Genomic DNA, 9,753 nt, shown 5'->3' on the forward strand with positions numbered 1-9,753 from the left:
GAGGAGCTATTTCGGGCACCCCTGGTTTCTGGAAAAATCCCATTCATTTTTCCCATAGACAACATTATGTTAATCACAGTTTGAGCACTTTCAGGGTGCATTTTAGCAAGAAATAGCCAATCACTGAGCTTAAAATTCTGTCACGTGCGCAGCTAATGGTGGCCAGAAGGTAAAGATTGTGGTATTGAGAAAACTGATTTTAAAATCTTCAGAGTAAATCAGTTACTTTCTAGGTCACTTTTGAGTGAGCAAATATGGCTTTTGTTTACAGTATCAGCAACAAAGCGTTTTGAATTCATTATGCTTTCATTTGCACCAATGGCTTTGAGGCTCATGAGTATTGTAGTATTCTTAGCCACCCACCATGCCAAAATCACAGACAAAACGTGAGTTCTCAGATATGAAGTTGAAATAATTGAAACTGGTGGTCATAATATAATTTTATAGGATCATTACGTTATCCAGGAGATAAGTTCAGTAACAAGATCATTTAAAGAAAATTTTGAGATGGGAATAGAGAATGGGGAAAAACACTTCCAGAACCAGCGGCACCCCTCCCACTTCGCAACTGTATGGTTAGCATAGCTTATTTGCAGATCAAAGTTCAAAGTGGAACTCCACATGAAAAATTTGCAGGGATTTATTTCATTGCAATGAGTGAATCTGGTAATTACAGTGATTCCACTGGAATGAACCGATTTCACAGATAAATTTTGCCATTTTCCATTCTAACGTAACCTGGCCTTTAGTGAGGAGAGCAACACAGTGTTTAGTGTGATGTGACTCTTTTGTATTGATGAAAAAGGTATTGTGAAAGTGCACATTATAGTGATTTTCTCAACACAACAGGTAAACATGGAGTAGGATTTGAGTTCGTATTAACTAGGCAACACGAGAAATAAGGAATACAAGCTTGTGTCTTATATAAGACTGTTTCACAAAAAGGCCTGTTTCTCCCTGGGAAATAAAGACAGATAAGATCAGCAGCCGCTACTTGTGAATTTACAGTATTCTCTAATTTGGGAGATAGTCATAAGCCAGCTAAGAGGATAACAAATTGTTTTTCTTTTCTGTTTATGGTTCGGTAGCATTAAACACTGTTGATATGATAGGTTTTTTTTGTTTGTTTGTTTTTTATTATGACAGATGTCCATTTTTACAGCCTTGTGATTTAGTAGCAATCTGACCTTTATAAGATGATTCCGATTTGTGATGCTTACAAACATAACCAGCTCTGTGGTGATAAAGATTTCAGGCTCCTACTGGCACACCACCATTTGATCTATGTATCTGCACATGCAAGTATACCCTTACACTAGAATAACATAAAGACAGTACTGTGTAGCACCTTTCGCATGTTTCATGGCTCTGGGCAGGTTAATCATTGCCATAGGCGTTGGGCAGATCTCAAAATGCATCTTAAGCACCATGACTTTTTCAAATACCTGTTTTATGGAAAATGATGGTAAGTAGCCGCATGAAGTTGGATCTCCTATTGGGGCGAGAATGATTTAGGGCTCATTTCTAGAAGGACCCAGGAAACCCTGCTGAATGGATCCATAAAAATGGCAGAGCGTCATGCCGTCTTTCCTGCCTATCCTATCACATAATGCTTTAGGCAAACAGCATTTTACAGCTGGCAAAAATGGGCTGACATTTCATTTCTTACAGTTAGACAGGTAATGATACAACTTTACCTGGTCCACTCAGGCTGTTAGAAATACAAGATAACTCTTTGTACCTTTAACAAGCAAATAAACATTTTTTGGAATAGCCAATGAAAGAGTGGTACAAAGTAGCTGTTGGATATCAGATATCTTTGCTTGAACTCAACTGAATCATACCAAATGATGACAATTTGACACTTTAATAGAAACAAAGCCAGTGAGTTTCATTTTCTTTCCACTGAGAGCCTTGAACAACCTCCAGGGCAAAGAAGCATGCAGAGAGTCTGCGGTCAGCTGTAACTGCTTTGGTAAACAGACGCTCTGATTTTACTGATCCACAGCCTGCAGCAGGGAAGCTCAGTGAAAATATAAATTCACTGTGAATGCAGAGACAACACTTCAACTACAGAGGTTGTACAGCACAAGGGCACTGTGACTGTAAAGCAGCAGATGAAGCAGTGATTGATGGTTTGGAAAACTTGGAAATAGCATTTTTTTTAATCTAGTGGTGGACTGTGGTGTTATGTATTTAGAGGACTGTTTTAATAGACAAGGATAATAAAGAGGGAAATTTGGGGTGCTTGTGAAAGTTTCTCAGGATGAAACATATATGTGACTCTACAGTAGAGGTTGCTTAGCAGCACACTTGCAATCTTTATTTGATTATTTTGCCTTGAAATCGACATTTTGTGAAAGAAGCTTTTCATTTTCACAGAGTTAAATGAGAAGATTGATACCAGTCTCATGTCTGCATGCTAAATATGACACTAAATCCAGCAACCAATTAGCTTAGCAGAGCATAAAGCCTGGAAACAGCTAGCCTGGCTTAGTCCAAAGGTAACAAAATCTGACTACCAGCACATCTTGAGCTCACTAATAAATGATTTCATCTTGTTTGTTGAATCTGTACAAAAACGGAAGTGTAAAAATGACAATTTGTTGTTTTACGGGGTGACATGTGCTGGACTGTTTCTTGGCTGGGCGCTGTGACTTACCTTACCTAATGACTCCACAAAAGTCACTGAAGAAATAGTCCCACACATAAACACACATGAAATTGTTGTTTTTATACTTTACCTTACCTTTCCCTGTTTCCGGTGATAATGCTAAGCTAAGCAGCTTCTGGATGTAGTTTCATATTTAATAGACAGATAAGAAAGTGGTAGCAATCTTCTCATCTAACTCTTGCCATGAAAGCACATAAGCCTGTTTCCCCACATATAAAACTATTAAAACTCTCTTTGCAGAAAAAACCCTGCTTTGATTTATTCAACACTATTATTCAGTATGTTATGCAGTGCTTTAATTTTTTCTGCTTATATTTGCACTCTGCCATACAGTACAGTTTCAGTCTTAATTCGTGTCTGTGTAAATTCAGTTAATGAATAATACCAGGTATATGATGACCAGAAAAATACCTCACTTCAATGGCTTTTTGGAACAAAAAGTCCAACATTAGAAGTATTTATTGTGTCTTATATTTGAAAATTTAAAATTGTGGTGAAACTGGTGTGTGTTTATATGTGTTTAAGTAAAGATGTCCTTGAAAGCACATATAAACATGTAAGGGCTGGAACACACATACAAACCTCTCAGGCTGAGCAAAAGAATAGTGACCTAAGGAGACAGAGCATTAATCCTGCAAACAAACGGTGTATGTCACTTACCACCCTATACATAAACACACACACACACACACACACACACACACACACACACACACACAACCACACACACATATATGTTCGTACACACATAGCTCAGTTTCAGTGTTTAAGGCTTGGATAATTTCAAAGAGCCCAAGGCTAGAGAAGCAGTACTGACCAAGACCAAGGTTGTCAGCACTGTGGGGTTGTGTGTGTGTGTGTATGTGTGTGTGTGTGTATATGTGCTTCAGCTAGTATGCTTGTCTAGTGTGTGTGTGTGTGTGTGTGTGTGTGTGGGGTAGCAGGTTATAATTGGGACAGCAACCTTAATCCCCTTGAAGACTGATGACCCGCGCTCCACACAAACAGTTTATGTTACCAACCAGCTTACAAAGACACACATGCACAAAAGCGCACACACACATCTACAGCACCCCTCTGTGTGTGTATTTGAAGTACCAATTTATGGCCTTTGTCAGGGAGAAAAATAGTTTTAGGAATAATTGGGGCTTTGGGACAGCATGGTATTGTTAGTTAATTGTCATCTGCAGAATGGAATATCTCTGTGTTTGTGTGTGTGCTAGATTTTAGCTGACCTCTTTGAGGTCCAGATGTCCTGACAAAAGCAGGATGATCACTAAATCTAAATCTTGTTAATAGGTAGGTTTACAGTTACAAGTTATATTTCACATATAGAGGAGCAAGTGAAATGTGACCAACAAAAGTCTCCACAATGATGATGACCGAAGTCCATAAACCTGAAAGGAATATTCCACCCGAAACCAAACACTCACATTTCAAGGGGAAATAAAAGTCAAGATCAAAATTATATACTTTGGAAATGCTTTTCACCAAAGTAAATACACAGCTTCTGTTTTCACTAGCATGGCTGGTTGTTTTTGTCTGCCTCTCGCCTCTTGTGTTGGCTACATAGCTATAAAAAGGAACCTGTATATTTAGTCATGTTTATGCATATTTTGACCATAATATGGGTGTTTAAAATATGCTGAGCGTGTAGTATATCATCAGATGAGAGGTGAATTATACTGCAGGACTGCTTTGATAAGTTTATATGGACATTTCTTAGCTGTAAAACTGGGTCACTGTTGGAATTCATTGTAACTCTTGTGAATCTAAACTGACAACAGCTGCCATCCTCAGCGAGGGAGCAAACTACAAACTTTTCAGAGACACCTTTCCTGTCCGTCGAGGGTTGAGTGTTATTCAGATACTCACTCGAGCACCAAACGTGGGTGAAAATAGTCCCCGACAATTCCCCGATTAGTCCTGTTTGAGTAGCACTGGTGGAAAAAATACAGTGAATGAAATGATTCAGCCTTTAAAAAAAAAAACAGCCTTATGCTTTAAGACACATTTTTAAAAACAGAGGTGTTCCAAAAGACTCAAAACCCCCATATCATAAGATAAGAACAACAGTGTATACTGCAAATACAGACAGGAGCAATGTAAGAGCCGCAGAATTTGAATGGTCACTGTTACAGAGTCAACACGGTCTGTCCTTGTATAAACTAGGAAACCCATGTGACTGATATTACAAGCAGAGCTTCAAACGAACAGCAGCCATTGGCAATATGTTGTTAACATACAGTAAACATGCAATCGCATAAACTGTGCCCTGAATATCAAATACACTTGACAGCACAAACAGCTAAATTGAGATATATGTTCCTCTATGAGCAAATGCTATTAAATGAATCAAGAGACTGCTACAGACATGTTTATCCGCATGATTTTGCATATCCCTTACAATAACAACACCCACACTCTGTCTGCACTGGGACATCAAAAAATAAATGGAATGGGAGCCAAGGCTTGGGTCAAGCACGATGAGCAGGCATCCTCTTCTGTTTTATTGTTATGCCATTCTTCTCCCATGTAGCCTAGCTGTCACTAAACCGCCTCAGGTATACAAATCTTTTATACATTTATGTCATTTTGAGAGAAAAAAGAAAAAAAACTGCAAATGAAGCAAAGGTAACCAGCTAAAAGCTGTTTTTATCTGTGACACCTGTGAATTATTCCTTCAGTGCTTACGGTGTGTTTAAACTAATCTCACACACGATAGACAGTGAGAGGTTAGATGCATTAGATCAGATCACACCGGAAGGCATATAAACGTGATTTATGTATCATCATTTTCTGGACTGATTGTTATTACTCTGAGGTATCAAGTGCTTTAAGGTCTTTATGATGAAGTTCACGTTATCTATTATGAAAAGTTAGATTAATATGTATATCTCAGCTGCCAAAGCCCTTTGGCTGGGATTGAGAATTAAGATTTTATTGTTTGCAAACAGTAATGTGATCCTTAGTAGAGCTTCAATATACTCTGTGATGTGCAGTGTGATCCAGTGTTGGATTAGAGAGAGAGGAAATGAATCATTTAAACCTAAATACCCTAAATCTTATAAATATATCCTGGAGGAGACTCAGAAAACTGTGTGCTATTCCTTTGAAGAGCAAAATTCAGGTTTATCTGTTTTAATGTTTTCGGCCTTATAAATGTGTAGTTCCAGAGCTTGAGCGAAGCAAGTTTCTAGGATTTTGCCTTCAGGTTTCAGGTACTGTCTGTTTTGTTGTGTTTACTGTGCTTATTTATTCTATTGCCAGAATGAGACAATTTGCCATGGGAGTCTGAAACGGGCTTCCTACTCTGTCTAAAAACTAATGGATGAAAGGACGTACCCACTGTCAGTGGACTATATGTTAGCTTTAGAGGTGTGTGAATGTGTTGCTGTTTAATGAGCACAAGGCAGTGTTTAAAGTACTATTGGACAATGTAAAATACTGCAGTCAATTTACTCAGGTTGCATCACCTGAGCCTCTCCAAACAGGATCATAAAAATGAAACATTTTAGATTTTTTCTGAGGAATATCGTGAGTTTTTCTTCTACTTCTATGTCAACTACATCATTACTTCACTATCAATAAATTCCATAAAGTGGATACCTATCTCCAATGCCTTGCAGTGTTATAATGGTGTATTTTTAGCGTGCAGCCACAGAGAGAAACAGACTGCACTGTGGTGATGCAAGTGCCCCCTGTGCTCCAGAGGGTACTGAACCTCAAACCTTGGTTATGTTGGTGTGTTTCTCTCTAAGCGGAACATGTGAAAAATCACGTGTACTTATCCTCCTACGTTGACATGAAATATCACAGAAAGCAGTTTAAAGCCATCATTATACCGACAAAGCAGTAAAAAGACTTGATAGATGGCTGATGACTGTCACCTTTAATCTGCTTTACCACAGCAGCCAATAATGTGGCCTACGTTAATGACACATCCCTCCTACCCTTAGTCTGATATCAATTTAGCATGCGCACACACAGATGCCCTTAAGCAGAGCTTATAGTGTCTGTAATATGGTGGTGTTAAGACAGTAGCATGTCTATCAAGACACAGAGATAAAACTGAGATTGTCAAGGGTTATATTGTGCATAAACTGAATTTCTTATCACATCGGCCCTTAAAGGGACATGCATGACAGCAAATTCAGACATCTAAAGTATGGACAGTTTACTCATTCCAAAGCATAGAATACAGAAACCATCCCTCCATCTGTGTCCCTGCTGGAGCCGACTAAAACAGCTGCTCTTATGTTCATACATACATTTTCTACTAAGTGTAAATTTGCTGATCACTAAATCAAAATGAGTTTCATCACACAAACTACTTCTTACATAAGATTAGCTAGTTTACACTAACTAGCTGCTAGTTGACAGAACTAACATTAGCTTGGTAATATATGTCCCGTTTGGTCTGAAGAGTAAAAGCAGTAATATGGAATATATAGTATAAAACTTATCTAAACAAGGAAGACTTGAAATTACATTTTTTTGTAACCACTACTTGTTATGAATTAGGCTAAGAGCCAAATGAATAGTTACACCAATATCTTACGTATAGGCCCTTTAAGGAGGATGATAAGTGAAACACAAATTCAACTTAGTGACAATAGAAAGATGGAATTTATTTCCCACAAGGAAAAAAAAATGCAAACCAAGATTTACCCTTTCACATATTTCTTAGATTTGACCAATAATAAAATAAAAATAAAAACAATTTAAATGTATTCCTTTTTTTCTGAGCTCTTCAAGTATTAAATCAAAAATTAATTAATTATTTCATTAATTTAATTTAATTGTCCACCCTTCAGTCCTTCTGTTAATGTCCAGGTGGTATCAACATTCAGTTCAATTTTATAGTCCTTCTTTATTTCCTCCTCAGATGCGAATAGTTTAGTTTCCTTGAAAGTTTTGTTCAGTTCATTTCAGGGGCTCCTTTTATTGATTTTCGGTATTTTATTTAAGCTTATCTGTAATCCCGATGGAGATCTGGATCGTCCAAGTCCAGCAGCGTCTTGGCTCTGACACTCCCTCACGCGACAGCAGTGGTCGTTGATAAAGCTCCCGCTCACTGGAGTCCTCTCAGAAAATCGATCGTCAAAAAAACCAACCTGCATGCCGTACAAGTTAACTTCAGTTAATGTCAAATTCTCTTTTTAGTATGCAGATTAATATCAAGATCTTACGGTTATTTTCAAACCTTTTATCAGCTTATTGTTGCCTTAAATGTTCACAAAATGAACATAAAACATGCCCATAAATGGAAAATAAAATTCATAAGGAAACAATTTCTGCCAGCAATGATATCTCACATCTCATATCATTTCTCAGAAAATGCACAAATCACATTTTTTTTTTTTACAGTGCTTCTGTTTAAGTTACAAACAACACGTTTCTGCGATTGTTTTTTTCATCCACCGTCATAAAGTGAGCATGAGCTAACATCGATTTTTAAGCTAGCACTGAAAGGTAAACACACTCACCGGAGAACTGACATAAAAAAACGTCTAATAGCGATCCTCCTTCATTCTCTCTTAATCAATAATATCTCGGAACAAGGTAAATCTCTTCTGGACAACTTTAACACTGACTCCAACAAATATAAACAACCTTTCCTCTCTTTTACTCGCTCGCTTGTACACCACTGATGTATTATAAGAGCTGGATACCGGACTAAAAATGGCGCCCATTCAGTCCTATAGGAGTTGCTCGCCTGGCGCATACGTTAAAAAAAGTTTCTAGCTTCCGGGTTTGTTTCCGCGTTGTGCGGCCCACTGAATATGCGCAGTAGTGTGTCCCCTGCTCGGCCCATAGACTTTACATTGCGATGACGTCATGGATTTTTTTTCTCTTTATACATCCACGATCCAGCTTTAATTATACATCCATGTTGGACACACGCTTGACTCCGTTGTCTTTTTCTCTGCCTCTCTTACTCGCACTCCCCCACCTTCTTTCTCTTGCGCGTCGCTACTGACAACAGCTCATTCTGAAGGCGCTTACCGCCACCTTCTGGACTTTTAGTCAAACTACAACAATAACTCTAGCATTGAATTTGACTGAATATCTGTTAAATATAGATAAATGAGGGTTAACGTTACATATGAATCAGTGTGTATACAACAATCAATGAAGGTTTAAATGTAACGTTCTTATGCCACTATAACTATAAACAAGTGGAGTTAAACAGTAGAGTTTAGAGTCTGTTAAATTTATGGGGGTTACATTCAAAATACACATATACCTCAAATTACAAAACACTTTGCCAATAACATTAGACTAAATGACGAAATAACCAGGTTAGATTAGCTAACTTCATAACTCCCTTAATTCATATTTAGATGCAATCCTGAAAAAATGACTATGTTGCTATGATAATAGAGTAAAGTGGTTAAATGGAGAGACAACAAAACAATGTTGGTTAAGTCACAATGGTAAACCTCTGGCCTTCCTGGATAGTGAAGAATTCTGTATTGACAATAAATTCAATATTGATTCCTACGGATTCGGTCAGGTGTTTTCAGTAATTTAATTGTGTTCAGTAATTCGATGCTCTTCAGTGAACTTTAAGTGTGACAAACCAGAACTCCCTTTCCTGATCCAGTGTAACATCAATACAGAATGTGTTGGTGTTGTTGTTGTCTTCCCACATTAATTACTGTAATGGAGAGGATGATTTCTAATAGTATACTATGCAGCAAGCTGAGCGGAATATGAAAGTGCATATTGACAGTGCCATTTAACCTCCAGGATATCATCTGTTCATAGAAATTTCAACAAATTACACAGAAAAAAATAACATGAAAAAGGTATTGGAATATCCACTCCTATTGTTTTTTGTTTGTTTGTTTGTTTTTTGCTGTTTTGAATATCTTTGACTCTGACAGAATGTGGTCTGATTCAGATTCTTTATGTTCTGCATTTCACAGAGGAGGTCTGAGGGGAAAAAATACTTTTCTCCACATTTTTGGGGAACATTAATGATTTTGTCATACTCAAGCTTTTACTACCAGAGTGAGTTTTCAGCTCACATACTCTTATTATATCAGGCCCATTCATTATGCCCTAATGGG

General features: G+C 37.7%; 1 long non-coding RNA gene across 1 annotated transcript; it reads right to left on the reverse strand.

Annotated features, from left to right (window-relative positions):
• Positions 1-7,280: 7,280 nt before the first annotated feature.
• On the reverse strand, positions 7,281-8,787 carry LOC137199917 (uncharacterized). The gene is made up of 2 exons (XR_010931875.1): positions 8,164-8,787; positions 7,281-7,791 (listed from the first exon to the last, which is right to left on the reverse strand). It is a non-coding gene; the product is annotated as an uncharacterized lncRNA (long non-coding RNA).
• Between the last annotated feature and the right edge of the window lie 966 nt (positions 8,788-9,753).

Source organism: Thunnus thynnus, chromosome 16 (genome assembly GCF_963924715.1).
Source record: "Thunnus thynnus chromosome 16, fThuThy2.1, whole genome shotgun sequence".
NCBI classification, from domain to species: domain Eukaryota; kingdom Metazoa; phylum Chordata; class Actinopteri; order Scombriformes; family Scombridae; genus Thunnus; species Thunnus thynnus.